Source organism: Hordeum vulgare, chromosome 7H, assembly GCF_904849725.1.
Source record: "Hordeum vulgare subsp. vulgare chromosome 7H, MorexV3_pseudomolecules_assembly, whole genome shotgun sequence".
In the NCBI taxonomy this organism is placed as follows: Eukaryota; Viridiplantae; Streptophyta; class Magnoliopsida; order Poales; family Poaceae; genus Hordeum; species Hordeum vulgare.
This window is the reverse complement of record NC_058524.1, coordinates 492,383,286-492,403,762: the sequence shown is the minus strand read 5'-3', so window position 1 is coordinate 492,403,762 and position 20,477 is coordinate 492,383,286.

Sequence of the window (20,477 nt, the reverse complement as noted above, 5' to 3'; positions counted from 1 at the left end):
CCCAATCTACACATACTCGGGTGGGATTAGGACCTATCTTTACCTATTAGCGTGTAGGTTGCCTGGACGTAATAAAAATGGCGAAAGATGAATATAAATGCTAAATTATATATAAATATATTTCTTCTGTCTTTAGTAGCTACGCAAGATGAGTGATCGTGCGTGGATGTATACCGGTCACCCTAGTCAGAAAGAGATGACGAAATAATGGTTTTTAAAAACAAAGGAATTTGTGAAAGCCGCATTCGCAAATGGCCAGGAAAGAAACTATTGCCCCTGTCCTGGATGCGACAACTATAAAAAGACGACAGAGGCTGTAATGATTAAACACCTGCAGAGGAGGGGTTTTAAGCCTAATTATACGGTGTGGACATTTCATGGTGAGTCTATACAACGCACAAGAGCTGAGGTGGTCCGTCGTCGCACGGACGAGCATGGTACTGGGATCGAAGACATGGTGCAAGACTTTGATGATGCTCGGGATTCGGACGATGAGATGGAGGAATCTGCAAAGGCCTTTTATGAAATGTTGGAGTCTTCAAAACGTCCTCTCCATGAGCACACTGAGCTCTGTCAGCTGGATGCAATTGCACAAGTAATGGCTCTGAAGGCTCAGTTCAACTTGGGAAGAGAATGCTACGACGCGATGATGACACTATTTGGACGTTTCCTACCCAAAGGCCATGTCATGCCTGCAAACCTGTACAAGTCGGACAAAATACTTCGTGTACTTAAGATGCCCTATGAGAAGATAGATGCATGTGAGAAAGGATGTGTCTTATTTAGGAAGGAGTATGCACACTTGGACTATTGTCCCAATTGCGAATCTTGCAGGTATCTTGTGGTAGACAACGGTATGGGTGAGAAGAGGTAGACCAAAATCGCAGTTAGTGTTCTTCGGTATATGCCAATCGTACCAAGACTTCAACGTCTTTTCATGGTCGAAGAGACAGCCAGACAGATGACATGGCACAAATTGGGCAAAAGAACCGAACTAGATGCGGATGGGAATAAGATGATGGTACACACATCGGATGGGGAAGCGTGGAAACATTTCGATGGATTGCATCAGGATAAAGCGGCAGATCCAAGGAATCCTCGAGTCTGCGCCGCCACGGATGGTTTTAATCCCTTCGGCATGACGGCAACCCAATATAGTTGTTGGCCTGTATTTGTCATTCCACTGAATCTCCCTCCCGGGCAGATTATGCAAAGAAAGAACATATTTCTGACGTTGATAATTCCAGGGCCCAATTATCCGGGGAAGAATATGAATGTGTACCTGCAACCGCTTAAGGATGAATTGGAAGAAGCTTGGGAAAATGGGGTCAAGACATACGATGCCGCTAGAAAAGAAAACTTCAAAATGCATGTGTGGTACATGTACTCTATGCATGACTTGCCAGCGTATGCGCTATTCTCTGGATGGTGTGTGCATGGAAGGTTCCCGTGCCCCCAATGCAAGGCAGCTCTTCAGTTTCATTGGTTGCAGGAGGGTCGGAAGTATTCTTGCTTTGACTTGCATAGACAGTTCCTGGATCCTGACCATCAGTTCAGAAAAGACAAGAAGAACTTTACCAAAGGTAAAGTTGTCAAAAACTTGGCACCACATGCGTTCACAGGCCAACAGATCCTGGATTAGTTAAACGCCCTCGAGCCTGATCCAGAGCGTCCAGGGTATTTCAAGGGGTATAATTCAAAACATGCCTGGACTCACAAGCCATGCTTCTGGGATCTGCCTTACTTCAAAGACCTCCTTCTTCCACACAATATCGACATGATGCACACTGAAAAGAATATCGGAGAGGCTATTTTTGGTACATTGTTCGACATAGATGGGAAGACAAAGGATAATATTAAGGCTAGAGTCGATCAAGAGACACTATGTCATAGACCGTTACAAAACATGCGAGAAGGCAAAGGAAAGCAGAAGTGGTCGAAGCCAAAGGCCTGGTTCAATCTTGGAAGGCCAGCTATGAGGGAAATTATCTTGTGGGTCAAAATGCACTTGATGTTCCCCGATGGGTATGCAGCGAATCTAAAGAGGGGAGCGAGTCTTGAAAAATTAAAAATCTTTGGTCTCAAGAGTCATGATTGGCACATATGGCTAGAGCGGGTAATGCCGGTGATGTTACGTGGCTTTATTCCTGAGGATGAATGGCTAGTACTGGCGGAGCTGAGCTATTTCTTCCGTGTTCTTTGTGCGAAAGAATTGTCGCCTGGCGTGGTAGAAGACATGGAGGAGTTTGCACCGGAGTTGTTGTGCAAGTTAGAGAAGATCTTTCCACCGGGCTTCTTTAATCCAATGCAGCATTTGATTTTACATCTACCGACCGAGGCAAGATTGGGTGGGCCCGTGCAAGATCGTTGGTGCTATGCAACTGAGAGGATGCAGAAGACCCTTCGAGCTAAATGTAAAAATAGGCGTAGAATTGAAGCATCGATGGCTGAGGCATTCATTACTGAGGAGGTGGCAAACTTTGTGACACCACACTACGAAGCCAAAAATCATCATTTGCATAATCCGAAGCCTCGGCACAATGATGGAGACCCTAAAAAAGGTGGGTCCAACCTCAGCCTATTCAAAGGGAAGCTCGCACCAGCCGGTGCTTCGAAACCAATAACGTTGGATATCGAAGAATGGCGGAACATTTCGTTGTATATCTTCAACAACCTAACAGAAGTGCGGCCGTACATCGAGTGAGTTCTCGGCACATTTTCCCGTAACTTCTAATTCATTTGAACTGCTCTTATTCCCGGATATTTCAAACAGCCGTTACATCTTCAAATTCTCGGATGGAGCGGTGATCGAAAATGATTCCGTCGAAGAGTATGAGCTTCTGTCAAAGACAGGAGGCGGCTATCCCGGTTTCATCTCTTGGTTCAAACAAACGGTAATTATCAATAATGGACCATTTCATTCTTGGTCTAACTTGCGGCTAATGCAACAACCGTTTTGTATTAAACTTGTAGGCTAATTCAGAGTCTATGGACACCGAATTGAGACAAGTCGCTAATGGTTTTGACTATAAGGTCCGTTCATTTGAGAAATACAACATCAACGGGTATCTCTTTCGTACCTTTGGCAAAGAGCTATCTATGCCCGACCGGAAATCTACAAATTGTGGTGTCTCTGCTATCGGCGAAGGTATTATCGAGTATTATGGAAGAGTTGAAGCAATTTATGAACTTAAATTCTATGGTGAAAACCCACCGAACGTCGTAGTCTTCAAATGTTATTGGTTCCAGCCGAAAAAGACTAGAAGGACTCATGAACATATAGGACTAGTCGAAATCAATCCAAACACCCATTTAGATGTTCCCGATGTCTATATTACGGCTCAACAGGCGACCCAAGTTTTCTATCTACCGTGGGCACGCCAAACGGATAAGAATCTGGAAGGTTGGTATGTTGTTTATGAAGTGCTGCCACATGTCAGACCACCTCTCCCAAATGAACAGGATTATGAACCTCACATTAACCCAGACACATATGATGGAGAATTCTTCCAAGAAACACGTCTTTCCAAGAAACGTTTCAAGAACCGCCGTGCTTCATCCAAGAACATGGAAGTAGACAGCGACAATGAATCCAACTCCAGCCCTGAGCCGGAACCAGAAGACCTGGAACTCGTAGAGGTTACTGATGCGGATGACCTGTCAATGCTTCAACGATTAAAGGAAGGCCTTTCACAACTTCACGCCGTTGAACCCAATGAGCACGTCATTCATGAAGACATGCGTGATAGTGATGATGATGATGCATTTATTGATGATGATTATTAGTTTGTAAGATTCACAACTTAAATTATATATATTTTAATCTTTATTATTCATGTACATATTATTATTCATGTCAGTCATTCAATTTTTTTATGTTGTACTAATTTCTTTTAATCTTTATCATGGCAGGTGTTGAAAGATAGTGGGCGCGGGTCAAGATCGCTCGACGGGCTCTTCCCAGGCGCCCCACACGAGGGGTGGTACTACCCTTCCAACCCTATCTCTCCGTAGAGCCTTGGCAGACAGTCTTTCGACACCAGCCGTGGGTTCTTCTTCATTGGCGGCATTGCCCGCTGGGAGAGGTGCTGGTCGGGGAGGGAAGAAGGGGAAGGGTACAGGGAGAGGTGGTGGCCGCGGAAGATCCAGGAGGACTGTTGAGCCGTCCTCGCCACCACCACCAGCTCATTCACCCGAGCATAGGACTAGTATGGTCGACCCGTTTGCGGAGGAGGCTACGGGGACTCCGGTCCAGGAGCCTGGTGTTCACGGGCATTCGTTCCATGAGACTCCGGTCCAGGAGCAGCCTCGGGTCGAGGTGCACTCGGCCCAGGAGCAGCCGGAGGAGACTACGGTTCCGGAGGCTTCACCCGACGTGGAGAGGCCCGGATGGGAGCCTTGGCCGGATCATACCGAGTTGCTGGATTGGACCGAGGGTCCGGGTGGCTCAGGGGACGGGGATGGCGGGGATGAGCTTACGGATAGCGAGGGCGATGTGCAGGTGGACGGGGCCCCGGCTACTGTGTACAAGCGCGGTAGTACACGTCTCCCGGTCACCCCGGCTACCCGCGAGCAGAGGCCGGTGATTAAACCTGAAGGAGATAAGTAAGTACATTTACCCTTTTTTTAGCTTTTTCCTTCAAGTTTGTTCAAATATCTAATGCGCTGACCTTATCATACTGCAGGGGATGGGTACACCCTCTTGGAGTCCGCAGGCCGAACTCCGTCCTTGGTGTGCTTTGCCGGACAAATTTCCTGGGGTTTGTCACGTTGCCTGGTGAGGGTTAGGTTCCTACACTAGGATTTACCTGGGAGCACTACCAGGCTGCGCCGGCCCCGCCGGAGGAGATTATAGATGGTGTCTTGTGCCACACAAGGGCCGAGATGGTGATCAAGAGCTTTTGGGTAAATTATCCTTTTACAGAATCTAAAATTAACAATATAGCTAATTATTGTACTAATCGGTGTTTTCACGTTTGATTGCAGACCTTCTATAGGTGTGAGGACGGATATGAGGAGGAGGTGGCCAGGGTTCTCGAGGTCGAGTGTAGGCGGTTACTACAGAATTAGCGCCACGAGGCTCGGCCGCAGGCTATTCGAGATTACTACGCCACGCGTGGTATGAAGAAGCAGAAGAAGGATTGCCGCGGAAAGTTTCCGAAGAAGGAGCAATACATGAAGGTAATTACCTATTCTTAAGTCCTTCTACGTAGTTTTCTTGATTTCATTCATAGGCATAGCGCTGAAAATTCTTTCTAATAACTTACAGGTGCCCCCGAGATGGTGTGCGGATAAGATGGATTGTTGGGAGGCGTTGGTTGATGAGTGGTGCACAGGCAGCTGGCGAGCCGTCCACGATAATGCGAAGGATCGGCGTAGCCAAATGGTTGGTGTGCCACACCATCAAGGCAGCGCCAACTTACTTCAGTTTGGACGAAACTGGGTATGTGATTTGCTTCATGATTCATGCAATTCATTCTTGATGCTAATATTGTGTTCCTCTCTTTTAGGCGCATCACAATAAGACTGAGATGCCACACTTGTACGACCTTTATGGCATGGCCCATACTGCCTCGTACAAGAAGGCGAAGGCATTCTCTGAGTCTGACCTGGATGATCCCAGTAACTTCACCAACATATCATCCCACCATAAGCTCGTGGCATACAGGGACGCGGGGAAGGCTACGAAAGGGGATGACTTTAACCCTAGCCAGGAACCTTTGGATCCAGAGCTGGTGATGATATCTGGTGGCGGGAGGCCCCATGGCTCGATAGCCATTGGAGATGGGATAATACGTTGTCCACTCACTCTTCCGGAGATCAAGGCGCGCCAGTCGAGCAACTGTCCTGAGATAATGCGTCGTCCACGGCCAGTCGAACTTGCCATCGAGGTTAGTTGTACGGACTAAGAACACTTTCATCCATTTCATTATGTGTGTCACCATAGATCATTACTGTGGTAACGAGGAATGGTTTTTCAGGCTGCTCTCCAGAAAGAGAGAGCGGCAAATCAGGCTGCTCTTGAGAAAGAGAGATTGGCAAGCCAGGCTGCTCTTCAGGCTGCTCTTGATGAGAGGGACCACAACACGGCACGATTGCTTGAGGAGGAGAGGGCCCGGAATGAGGCGGGTCAACGGGCCCTGTACGAGCTTTTTGTGGTATGTTTTTTTCACATTAGCCAAATCATGTGTGTAATGTCTGTTTCAATACTAACTAATACGACCCACTCTTCAGGGTCTGTGCGAGAAGAGCGGTCAAGTCCCTCCGCCGATGCCCGTCTTCTCTTCGATTGGCACGGTGAGGTTTAATTATAAACTAGTATTAATAATTGAGTGCCATCATGCTAACTGAGACATTGCAAAATATCTTTTCTGCAGAATAACTCCCGAGCGGCATCGCACGACCCTTCTCCAGGGCACCCGTCTCCAAACGAAGCCGGCGCGAGCAACCGTGGTGTTTCTCCTCCTTCATGACCACTACGGTAAGTTTCTCCTCCAAACTTAGCTTGTTTTCCTCTAAAATGAGATAATTAGCCCATTTAGCTCCAAGAAGACATAATTAGGTAATTTAGCTCCAACAAGAGGAGAAGAAATAGGAAAAATGAAAAGAAAGAAGAAGAAGAAGAAGAGAAGAAGGAGAAGGAGGAGGAGGAGAAGGCCAAGGACCTTCTAGTCCTTCTCCTCCTCCTCCTTCTTCTCCTTCTCCTCCTTCTCCTCCTTGATTTCTTCTTCTTCTCCTCCTCCTCCTCTTTCTTCTCCTCTTTCATATTATCCTTGCTTTAATTTCCCCAACAATGACATAATTAGCCCATTTAGCTCCTAAATACCATAATAAGCTCAAAATGGCATAAGAACCTTGGTTAGCTCATGAATATTATATACTTAGCTTGTTTTCCTCTAAAATGGGATAATTAGCCCATTTAGCTCAAAAAGACATAATTAGGTAATTTAGCTCCAACAAGAGGAGAAGAGGAGAAGAAATAGGCAAAATGAAAAGAAAGAAGAAGAAGAAGAAGAAGAAGAGAAGAAGGAGAAGGAGGAGGAGGAGGAGGAGGAGGAGGAGAAGGCCAAGGACCTTCTATCCTTCTCCTCCTCCTCCTTCTCCTCCTCCTTCTTCTTCTTGATTTCTTCTTCTTCTCCTCCTCCTCCTCTTTCTTCTCCTCTTTCATATTATCCTTGCTTTAATTAACCCAACAATGACATAATTAGCCCATTTAGCTCCAAAATACCATAATAAGCTCAAAATGGCACAAGAACCTTGGTTAGCTCATGAATATTATATACTTAGCTTGTTTTCCTCTGAAATGACATAATTGGAATATTTAGCTCAAAAAAGATATAATTAGGTAATTTAGCTCCAACAAGAGGAGAAGAGGAGAAGAAATAGGCAAAATGAAAAGATAGAAGAAGAAGAAGAGATGAAGAAGAAGAGAAGAAGGAGAAGGAGGAGGAGGAGGAGGAGGAGGAGGAGTAGAAGTCCTTGGCCTTCTCCTCCTCCTCCTCCTCCTCCTCCTTCTTCTTGATTTCTTCTTCTTCTCCTCCTCCTCCTCCTTCTTCTCCTCTTTCATATTATCCTTGCTTTAATTAACCCAACAATGACATAATTAGCCCATTTAGCTCCAAAATACCATAATAAGCTCATAATGGCATAAGAACCTTGGTTAGCTCATTAATATTATATACTTAGCTTGTTTTCCTCTAAAAAGGGATAATTAGCCCATTTAGCTCAAAAAAGACATAATTAGGTAATTTAGCTCCAACAAGAGGAGAAGAGGAGAAGAAATAGGCAAAATGAAAAGAAAGAAGAAGAAGAAGAAGAGAAGAAGAAGAAGAGAAGAAGGAGAAGGAGGAGAAGGAGGAGGAGGAGGAGGAGAAGGCCAAGGACCTTCTAGTCCTTCTCCTCCTCCTCCTTCTTCTCCTTCTCCTCCTTCTTCTTGATTTCTTCTTCTTCTCCTCATCCTCCTCCTTCTTCTCCTCTTTCATATTATCCTTGCTTTAATTAACCCAACAATGACATAATTAGCCCATTTAGCTCCAAAATACCATAATAAGCTCAAAATGGCATAAGAACCTTGGTTAGCTCATTAATATTATATACTTAGCTTGTTTTCCTCTAAAATGGGATAATTAGCCCATTTAGCTCAGAAAAGACACAATTAGGTAATTTAGCTCCAAGAAGAGGAGAAGAATAGGCAAAATGAAAAGAAAGAAGAAGAAGAAGAAGAAGAAGAGAAGAAGGAGAAGGAGGAGGAGGAGGAGGAGGAGGAGGAGAAGGCCAAGGACCTTCTAGTCCTTCTCCTCCTCCTCCTTCTTCTCCTTCTCCTCCTTCTTCTTGATTTCTTCTTCTTCTCCTCATCCTCCTCCTTCTTCTCCTCTTTCATATTATCCTTGCTTTAATTAACCCAACAATGACATAATTAGCCCATTTAGCTCCAAAATACCATAATAAGCTCAAAATGGCATAAGAACCTTGGTTAGCTCATTAATATTATATACTTAGCTTGTTTTCCTCTAAAATGGGATAATTAGCCCATTTAGCTAAAAAAGACATAATTAGGTAATTTAGCTCCAACAAGAGGAGAAGAGGAGAAGAAATAGGCAAAATGAAAAGAAAGAAGAAGAAGAAGAAGAGAAGAAGAAGAAGAGAAGAAGGAGAAGGAGGAGGAGGAGGAGGAGGAGGAGGAGAAGGCCAAGGACCTTCTAGTCCTTCTCCTCCTCCTCCTTCTTCTCCTTCTCCTCCTTCTTCTTGATTTCTTCTTCTTCTCCTCCTCCTCCTCTTTCTTCTCCTCTTTCATATTATCATTGCTTTAATTAACCCAACAATGACAAAAAGAAAGAGGAAGAAGAAGAAGAAGAAGAGAAGAAGAAGAGAAGGAGAAGGAGAAGAAGAAGAAGGAGGAGGAGAAGAAGAGAAGAAGAAGGAGAAGGAGGAGAAGAAGAAGGAGAAGGAGCCCTCCTTCTTCTCCTTCTTCTTCTCTCCTTCTTCTCCTCCTTCTTCTCCTTCTTCTTCTCTTCTTTTTTCTTCTTCTCCTCCTCCTTCTCCTTCTCCTTCCCCTTCCCCTCCTCCTTCTTGTTTTTCTTCTCCTTGTTCTCTTCTTGCTTCTTCTCTTTCTTCTTCAATTTAGCTTATTTGTCATATATATGTTGTTGTTCTTCTTCTTCTGACTTTCTTATTCCCATTTTGCAGATTGGATGTACTACATGCATGGAAGCTGGCGTTGGAGTGCTTTAGTTTCCATTTCTATTTGAGTTGATGAACAATATATGTGCAACTATATGTATGTATATATGGATGAAACTTTGTATGTGTTGGTTCTTTTGATATATGGGATGTACGTTGATGAACAAATGTCATTGATGAGCTTTATATGTATATCATATTTGTGTTGTGATCTATTTATGATATATGTGCTATGAATTATATGTATATGTGATGTGAAATAGAAAAAATAAATAAAAATGTGACAATATAGGCTCTTTGCCGTCTGCCAGCTGATGGCAAAGGTCTTTGCCGTCTGCCGGCCGACGGCAAAGGTGCCACGTGGCGCCCAGCTGTGCAACCTGGGCAGTAGCAGGTGGCCATATAGTCTCTTTGCCGTCTGCACAGAGGAGGGGCCAGACGGCAAAGAGGAGGGCACAGAGGAGGGGGCAGACGGCAAAAGTGGAGAGAGGGGGCAGGGCAGGACCCGGCAGACGGCAAAGATTGGCAAGCAGGCAGACGGCAAAGATGGAGGGGGGGAGGGGAGGGGAGGAGAAGGCAGACGGCAAAGATGGGCCAGAGGGCAGACGGCAAAGATGGAGGGGGGGGAGGGGAGGAGAAGGCTGACGGCAAAGATGGATGGTCAGGCCGACAGCAAAGATGGGGGAGGCAGACGGCAAAGCCTCCGTTAACCCCTAACGGAGGGAACGCCTGTCGGCTGTCGTCTCAAGAGCTTTGCCGACTGCTCCTAAGGAAAGCTGGCGGCAAAGAGCTTTGCCGTCCGCTTTGGGGGGAAGACGGCAAAGAAGGTCCTATGCCGTCGTAGGCTGACGCAGAAAATTTGCCGTCCGTGAGATTCTTTGCCGTCTGTGGTATTGTCTTTGCCGTCCGGGATAGTGTCTTTGCCGTCTGTGATGGCAGAGGGCAAAGAAGGTGATTCCTGTAGTGAAGATAGTAACATTGAGTCTTTCATTTATTAGCTTATGGACTCATTGTTAGAATTAATGGGCTTGGCCCATTTATAAATTTCTGAAATCTCAAATGAGGCCATGAATAAAATGGGGTGGTGTTAAAGCTTAGTTTCATACCTTTAGTTGAGGAAGAGTTGTACCTTTTTATATAGTGAGTTCTCCCCACCACTCTAAGTGTGTGTTGAGAAGAGAAAGGAGAAGACCACACACGCGCGCTCGCTCGCCTCGCCTGGCCGCGCCGGGCCAAGCCGGATGGGCGACGCGTACATGTGACATGCTCGTGAATGGTCCGCCGAATTCCAATCAGTTGTCTTGCGGGGGCACGTCTTCCTTTTGCCGTTTTATTTTTTATGTCTTGGCACACAAGCTGAGAATTTCCTGCCCGGTAAGTATACGACTTGAAAACCAAGTTGGTTTGAGACGGGATCGCGACACGAAACCGACCTTGGTACTCCTATATATACTGCTTACCGTGATCGACCAAAGACACACCAAAAACATTTAGGGTTTTGCCTCGTCTCACCACTTTCATCGTTGTCGTTGTCTACCTCATCTCAAACGCCGGCATGCATCGGTGTGCGAGAGGGCGGGTCTCCGAAACCGTTTGTCTTTGCGATCCTGCACCTGGAGAGGATGAATTAGGTTTTTGGGAAGCGCTTTGCGCGAGTGCTCAAATCCTTCACCACGGGTCATCTACCGTCCAAGTCGGGCGGTGCTACTCATCGTCGTCTTCATCGCCATCAACATAAGATCGTCACCAACATCATCGTCAACACAGTCGTTCCTGCTGCCACTAACGAACATTATGTTGCTCATAATCTGTTAATGATCTTCCTTGTAGCTGCTACTTCGTGCGCGATGATGATCTGCATGTTCGGTTGCTCTTCTTGATTGATAGAGTATTGCATGATATCTTCTGTTCTAGTCATCAATCATTTATTGGAATTAATCATGAACTTGCCTAATCTTCCAACAATCCAAAAGTCTAATTCTAGGCAATTTCCGGAGTTAACTATGGCTGGTTTTGCTGATGCATTGAGGCCGGATATGTTTATCGTTGTGCACTTTAAGAGGTGGGAAGTGAGATCCATGCTATGGCTTACTACTCTAAAAGTTTTCCATGTTAATGCTGGAATGCAAGAGGGAGCTTCTGATGAAGATCAGAGAAAGTTCCAGGAAGCTAACATTATACTCGTGGGATGCGTTTTGAGTGTTCTTACTGACCATTTGTGTGATCTGTACACGCACATACAAGATGAAAAGACACTGTGGGATGCACTGAAAGCTAAATTTGGTGCGACACATGCAGGCAGTGAACTATACATCGTGGATAATTTTCACGACTACAAGATGGTGAATACCCGTTCTATGGTTGAACATGCTCATGATATACAATGCATTGTGAAGGAACTGGAGCTCCTTAAGTGTGATCTACCCGATAAATTTGTGGCTGGGTGCATGATTGCAAAATTGCCTCCTTCATGGAGAAACTTCGCCACGTCTCTGAAACATAGGAGACAGGAGATATCAGTTGAAAATCTGATTGCATCTCTTGATGTTGAAGAGAAATCTCGGGCTAAAGACGCTACTGAGAAATGAGGTGAGGTTCACCCTACTTCCAATATAGTACGAAGGTTCCCACAAAACAAGAACAAAGGAAAGAAGAAGCTTGTTTTCAATAAGCCTATAAAAACTACTACCTTCAAGAAGAAGAAGTTCAACAAGGCTAAGCTAGAGTGCTACACCTGTCGGAAGCTAAGACACTTTTCCAAGGAATGCCCAGAACGTGCAGATCGCGGAGGGAAAACAAGCTCCAAGACTGTCAACATGGTGACCGCTAGCAATACCAATGGGTATGGTAATTTACCTATTGTGCTTTTAGTATTTCAATCATCTTCATGGTGGATTGATTCAGGTGCTAACGTTCATGTGTGTGCTGACGTATCTTTGTTTACATCTTATCACGTCGCAAGGGATTCTTCCGTCCTAATGTTGAATGGGTCGCATGCTTCTGTTCGTGGCATTGGCACGATGGATCTGAATTTTACTTCGGGAAAGATCGTGCAACTAAGGAACGTGCAACATGTCCCTACTATGAACAAGAATCTAGTTAGTGGCTCCCTTCTATGCCTAGATGGGTTTAAGGTAGTTTTAGAGTCAAATTAAGTAATCGTGTCGAGATTTGGAAAATTTATAGGCAAAGGCTATGTGTGCGGAGGCTTTTTCCGCTTTTCCCTTTCAGATTTTTGCAATAAGTTAGTAAACCAAATTTGTGCTAGTATTAATGATGATACAAGTGTTTGACATCCTCGTTTATGTCATATTAATTTAGGTTTAATGTCTCGGCTATCCAGTATGAGTTTAACTCCTAATTTCATGCTTGCCAAAGGTCCTAAGTGTCATAGTTGTGTGCAATCGAAGCAACCTCGAAAGCCTCACATGGTTGCCGAGAAGAGAAACTCGACACCTCTAGAACTGATACATTCTGATATATATGAGACAAATGGTGTGTTGACAAAAGGTGGAAAGAGATATTTCATGACATTGGTTGATGATGCCACTAGATTTTGCTATGTTTATTTCTTGCAAACTAAATATGAAGCTCTAGATTACTTTAAGATCTATAAAGCTGAAGTTGAAAATCAACTAAAGAGAAAGATCAAGCGTCTTAGGTCGGATCGTGGTGGAGAGTATTTTCCGAAAGTATTTGATGAATTTTGTGAGGAACATGGTATCATTCATGAGAGGACGCCTCCCTATTCTCCCCAATCAAACGGGGTTGCCAAGAGGAAAAACCTCACATTGACTAACTTGGTGAACGCCATGTTAGACACTGCTGGTTTATCTAAGGCATGTTGGGGGGAGGCTTTGTTGACTATATGGCATGTCCTGAATAGAGTTCCTAACAAAAATAAAGAGAAAACCCCTTATGAAGAGTGGGTCGGGAGAAAACCATCACTTTCTTATTTGCGCACTTGGGGATGTTCGACAAAGGTCAATATTCCTATCCCTAAGAAACGCAAACTTGGACCAAAGACAGTGTATTATGTTTTTCTGGTTATGCTCAGCGAAGCATTGCTTATAGATTTTTAGTAGTAGAATGTGAGCTTCCTGATATGCATGTTGATACTATAATGGAATCTCGTGATGCAACATTTTTTGAGAATATATTTCCTATGAAAGATATGCATAGCATTGCTAGATTTTCTTCTGAATTAAATTATGAATCTAGTACATTTGATGATTATATTGAACAAACATCCGAGGAAGTCCGTGAGAAGGATAATGATGAAGCTCCTGTAAGGAGCAAGAGACGAAGGGTTGCAAAATCCTTTGGTGATGATTTCATCGTATACCTTGTGGACGATACTCCCAAGTCTATTAAAGATGAATATGCATCTCCGGATGTAGATGATTGGAAAGAAGTTGTTCATAATGAGATGGACTCAATTCTTTCTAATGGAACTTGGGAGTTAACTCAACGACCTTATGATTGTAAACCTGTGGGTTGTAAACGGGTGTCCAAAAATAAGTTAAGGCCTAATGGTACTATTGATAAGTACAAGGCGTGACTTGTGGCCAAGAGCTACACTAAGAAAGAAGGCAAAGATTACTTTGACACCTATTCACATGTTGCTAGAATAACCACCATTCGGGTGCTACTTTCCTCGTCTGCCTCTTATGGTCTGATCATTCATCAAATGGATGTAAAGACAGCTTTCCTAAATGGAGAGTTGGAAGAGGAAATTTATATGGATCAACCTGGTAGGTTTGTGGTAAAAGGATAAGAGAGAAAGGTGTGCAAGTTGTTGAAGTCTTTGTATGGTCTGAAACAAGCACCTAGGCAATGGCATGAGAAGTTTGAAAGAACTCTGACTTCTGCGGGATTTGTCATTAACGAGGCTGATAAGTGTGTCTACTATCTCCATGGTGGTGGCAATAGTGTCATATTATGTTTGTATGTGAATGACATATTGATCTTTGGTACAAACATTGTTGCAATCAATGAAGTCAAGTCTTTCCTATCAAGGAGTTTTGACATGGAAGATCTGGGAGAAGCTGATGTGATCCTAAACATCAAATTATTAAGGATGAGAGTGGGATTACTCTAACAAAATCTCACTATGTTGAGAAGGTCTTGAGCCGTTTCGGCTTTATGGATAGCAAGCCTTCTCGAACACCTTATGATCCCAACATGACACTTAGAAAGAACAAGAAAGAAACAAGAGATCAATTAAGATACTCTCAAATTGTCGGTTCACTCATCTACCTAGCTAGCGCTACAAGACCAGACATCTCTTTTGCTATGAGCAAACTGAGTAGGTTCATGTCCAACCCGGGTAATGATCATTGGCATGCACTAAAAAGGGTCTTGCACTATCTGAGAGGTACTATGAGTTCTGGAATTCACAATTCAGGGCATCCTGCTATGGTAGAAGGATATAGTGATTCAAATTGGATCTCCGATGTTGATGTACTCTACGCTACACGTGCGTATGTATTTACTCATGGATATGGTGCAGTGTCATGGAGATCTTGCAAGCAAACCATATTGACAAGGTCAACTATAGAAGCAGAACTAACTACTTTAGACACAGCCACTGTTGAGGCAGAATGGCTGCGTGAACTCTTGATGGACTTCCCCGTGGTTGAAAAACTTGTACCGGCTATTCTTATGAATTGTGAAAACCAAACGGTTATCGCTAAAGTGAATAATTCTAAGGATAAAACAAATTCATCAAGACACGTGAAGAGACGTTTGAAATATGTCAGGAAGTTGAGAAACTCCAGAGTAATAATTGTTACGTATATTCAAACAGACAAAAACCTGGCAGATCCTTTTATAAAGGGACTATCACGAAATGTGATAGATATTGCATCGAGGGAGATGGGTATGAGACCCATAGCCGTTACACCATAGTAGTAACCCAACCCTTTTGATCGGAGATCCCGTGAATTAGGACCTGGAAAGAACAAGCTACTGGTTAACAGAGGAGAGTAATAAGTGACCTTCTCTAAGTAAAGATGCAAAACTCTCAGAGTTGTAAGGCTTAAGTGCTGTAAGGCAGGTTGGCAACATGCCTTAATGTGATTCTATTGGCTATTATAGCAAAGATGTTGTCCTACAGAGCAATCTTGAAAGACCACACATATATGAGCGCCGATTGTAAAATGTCGCATTCTAGGAGATTTAGGTAATCTCTAGTAAGCTCAGAAAGAGACCAGGGAGTACGATGCATATGGTCCAAACCGCGGGGTAGCCTACTCGCAGCGAGGTACTGGTTAAGACTTTGAGCGAAACCTGTTCACACAAAACTAGCAATTCAAGGCGTAGTCCATTGTCAAGTTGTGGATGGGTGTAGCTTAAAGTTCTAGGCAGAAGTTCAACTTAAGAGTCTGTGCTGAAACACCGGTATATTAAACAAGTGGAGAGAAAAGGCAAATCTCTAAAATGGGTATTTGAGATCTGGTGGGGGATTGTTAGAATTATTGGGCTTGACCCATTTACAAAATTCTGAAATCTCAAATGAGCCCATGAATAAAATGGCAAGTGGTGATGTGGTGGTGCTAAAGTTTAGTCTCATGCCACTAGTTGAGGAAGAGTTGAACCTCTTTATATAATGAGTTCTCACCATCACTCTAAGTGTGTGTTGAGAAGAGAAAGGAGAAGACCACACACGCGCTCTCGCTCGCCTCGCCCAACCGGGTGGGGCGGCGCGCACGTGCGACATGCGCGTGAATGGTTCGCCGAATTTCGGTCCGTCAGACAAGTTGAGAATTTCTTATCCCGTAATTATACGACTTGGAAACCAAGTTGGTTTTAGACGTGATCGCGAAACAAAATCAAAGACACACCAAAAAACATCTAGGTTTTTGCCTCGTCTCACCACTTTCGTCGCCGTCGTAGTCTACCTCATCTCGAATGCCGGCGTGCGAGAGGGCAGGTCTCCGGAACCGTTAGTCTTTGCGATCCTGCATCGGGAAAGGACGAATTAGGTTTTTGGGAAGCGTTTTGCGCGACTACTCAAATCCTTCACCACGGGTCGTCTACCGTCCAAGTCGGGCGGTGCTACTCATCGTCGTCTTCATCGTCATCAACAGAAGATCGTCACCAACATCATCGTCAACACAGTCGTTCCTGCTGCAACTAACGAACAGTACATTACTCATAATCTGTTAATGCTCTTCGTTGTAGCTGCTACTTCGTGCGCGGTGATGATCTGCTTGTTTGATTGCTCTTCTAGATTGAAAAAGTATTGCATGTTATCTTTTGTTTTAGTCATCAATTACTTATAGAAACTAATCATGAACTTGCCTAATCTTCCTACACTCATCTTGCCTTGGTACGTGTTATGTTACTTATAGTACTAGTAAATGTGTACGTGCACGCACGTATATCTATATAACAATGTCTGTCTATGTTTCTCGGTTCGTGAAAAAAACTCACTTAGGAAAGTAGATCTCACATGTCCAACAAAAACAAAGAAAGATAAAAGCAAAGATATGTCCAGTTGTATCAAGATCTGCATTAAAACCTAATATTTAGAATAGTATATTGGTGAGATAATCACCATAAAAGCATGTCTATATTATAAGAGGTATAGTATGTTACTACTAATTAATATAAATGTCACACTTTGAATCAAAAATTCCCAATGCATTTTCTTACTACCTATGGCCAGCAATAACCCCAACTCTTGCTAATGTACTCAAAGCCACTTGTCTGCCAAAAGAAATGACAACTATACCCATTCTTGGTCGTGAGCAGTGCGGCTAACTGTTGTTCATCCTCGGTAGTGCGGCCGGATTATACCTATGAGATGGCACGGTGAGACCCTCCATTACTGACCAGCCGAGCAACTAAAAATGTCAAAAAAATGCAATGCATGTTGTGTGAAAGAAAAACAGATCAGAAACATATATGTAATCCTCTATTGGGAAGTTTGAAGCCCTTTGTTTTACGGGAAGCAACAACAGAAGATTTGTATATCACTGTTGTAGATTAGTTAATTATCATGTGGTACCATACTGTTATATGCAAGATAAATTTGTACCTTACATCTGCATGAAAATTGCCCTTCTCCCTTGGTTGCCTGATGGTGTCACTTTTTGCTTGACAAATTCATGGTGTTGTATGGGTATCGCAGAGTCGTGTTAGATATTTGATTGATGAAATGGTATTGCACAAGATGCCGATTACGATAACAGAAGCTACTCAAGCCAATTCAGCATCATCATCCAAATATGGCTGCATGTGTATATATTCTAAGGACATGCCATCTCAGGAAGTGCAGACTGAACCCTCTTTTGAAGTACGAACTATTATTCCAATTTTGATTTGTGGTCATACAAAATATACATAAAATTTGAAGCACAATGCTCGCGAAAATGCACTCACCCAAATAGCTCTTCCGCAGGCTTAAGAGGAAACCTGGACTTATCATTCTTAATCAGAGTCTTCCATTAGAGAGGCCCAGATGAATCAACTATGTTTCCTTGGCAATATTAATATTTGCAATATGAATCTCCTGTAAAATAAATCAATAAAGAAACAATTCAATATATTTCTAAAATTGACATTCTCAATATATAGCTTTGCGCATAATACAACTGGGGCTTGTTTTTCCCAATCGCTGACAAATATTTGCACCATTAATTTATACAACCAGCACAGCAGCGCTGCTTCAAAACATTTGAATCAAGAACCTTTGGCGACAAACAACATTAACATGTTATAGTACAGTACTCCAACAATATCCAGTAGCCGATGTATTCCAGATGTGCAAAGCTAGACTGATCGCCTATCTCGATTGATTCTACGATGCTGCAAGGGCTACGAACAACCTAACATATTCTCCGTGATTTGACACAGGGTCTAGCAACACGTACGTACGGCAGTTGATTCGAAGCAGAGATGTAACGATCTAGGTGGGGGCAGAGCTCGGATCGACGGACCTGGGGCGCGTGGGTGCTCGAGGAAGATGTCGTCGGTGGAGACGACGGTGAGGCGGGCGGAGGCGGCATCGCCGAACTTGGCCCAGGAGCGGCGCTCGACGGCCGACTTGGAGAGGTGCGTGCGGGCGAGCTTGACGACGCGGGTGGTGGTGGCGACCTTGACCTTGCTGCCGTCGTCGTCGAAGCGGTAGTGGGTCGTCTTCTTGAGGCCGTTCTCGTCGGGCCCGACGACGACCGACGGCGGGAGCAGGAAGTCGAGGCCGCCGTCGCCGCCTTAGTCGTCCTCGTCGAACTGCCCCCACCGGACCTTTGGAGGTTTATTGTCGGGACCCCGATCCTAAGCCATAGGAATCCAGCTTGTAGCACATCGCATCCCTTTGCGGTCTCACGCACGGTTAACACCACGGTTGCAGCCTTACCTTAGCCGGGACCGTTTGCGTCTTTTGACTCACGTATGCAATAGTGTTGCTAGCATTCCAATGTCAAAGAACCCGGATCGACATGTCTAGTCATAAACCAAAGTGGCACTACCGCACAAGGACATGCATACATGACCCAACAAAGCAGGTGTCAGTCATCAGCGAACGTAGACGAGTCGTAGCAAGCTACAAGGACTCCATTACGTCGCGTGACATTTCCCCAAAGGGGACAGACACAACAGCTAAGAAGGACACATGCCGGTCAACTAATGTGTCCGGAGCAGTAGCGAACTACCAAGGCTCGTTGGATCACAAAGGGGCATTTCCTTGTAAGGAGTGCTACTAAAGTTCACGACTAGGTATTCGAACCCCATACATATCAAGTAAGACACACGTACGCATGGCATACCGATATGTATAGATACATCGATGGCATCACAACATAACCATAAACATACAAGCTTTATTTAAGAGGCTCGGAAGAGCCACACACATAATATTACACATTAAGGGTCTCACGACCCATAATAACAGTCATTCAGTTACAAGCCAGCGGAAGAGTTTTAAACTGTCTGAGTACAGACAGGGAAACTATAGGCACATGGCTTGACTATACTACAGATCCAACGTAGGGCCAGGTCGTAGCTGGGACACCAGCTACTCGTCGTCGTCGATGTCTACGAAGAACCCTCCATTAGGGTCATTAGCAACCTCTGCAACATGTATTAAGCAAACATGAGTACGAAGGTACTCAGCAAGACTTTAGGAGAACTAACTACTCATGCAAGGTATCAAAAGGTATTGTGGGGTTTCATGCGGAAAGCCAGCATTTGACTCATGGCTAGACACTTGCATTTTCAAATAATTTTGACAACTTGATTTCTCGCACACGAGTCCACTAACACCACAACAATACACTATCGTGGAATCATTCCGTCTCCATACGGAAATGCCGTCCACGACACTCACGCTTATCTTGACAATTTTATGAGTAGCCATTGAAGTTATCTATGAACAACATATGTCTCCAAGTAGTCCATATCCGCGGACGCGACTATTCGAATAGATCATAACCCTGCAGGGGTGTACTTCGTCACACACGCTCTCGCCACTTATCGCCATGTGCACGTCATGCACCTCGGCAACCTTCAAGCGGAAGCCCAACGAGGGAGTCGGCCACGACCGTTAACCACACTAGTACCTAGTCCAGGTTTATCGCCTATCTGAGAGTAACCCGTACGGAAGTCCGGCTGAGGTTTCCGCCACGACCTCAAACGATGTGCGCAGGGTTCCCAAGCCCACCATCCGGGTGCCATTTGGTACACCGTGCCACTGCCTATCGCATCACGGCCCACCTCTCAGGTCAGCACCATGCACGGCCTCCAGCATTACTATAAACACCAGAAACTACTTGCAACTCCTGGACCGAGTACTACGCGATTAATAGGCCGAGCGGGGTCATATTTCAGGGCCCAGCATGTGGTAGTATCTAGTCTTGGATTACATACACGGAACTCAGTTCCTAAGGACGGTTCCAATGAAACAACCCGCCATGTACTCCTACACAGCCTTTGACCGGTACCTTTACCAAATCAAGTTCAACACACAACCTTTGCTCACCGAACATATTCTCACAATTCTGTTCACCTCCCAGATGACAGACCATACACAACTCTAAGCATAGCATGCATAGCAGGATAAGGCACATCATAGCTCAAGCAACTATCAGGTATGCTAGGTTGCAAGGTTCGGCTATTTACTGTGACAAGGTTAGGTCATGCAAAGGAAGTGGGTTCAACTAACGTGGCAAAAGAAGTTGAAGCATTTGATCCTAATGCAATAAATAAGTGTAGGAGCAAGAACATGGGAATTATCGGGATGATCAAAAGGGTTGCTTGCCTTGTTGCTCAGAGGAGGAACGATATCCGTCAGA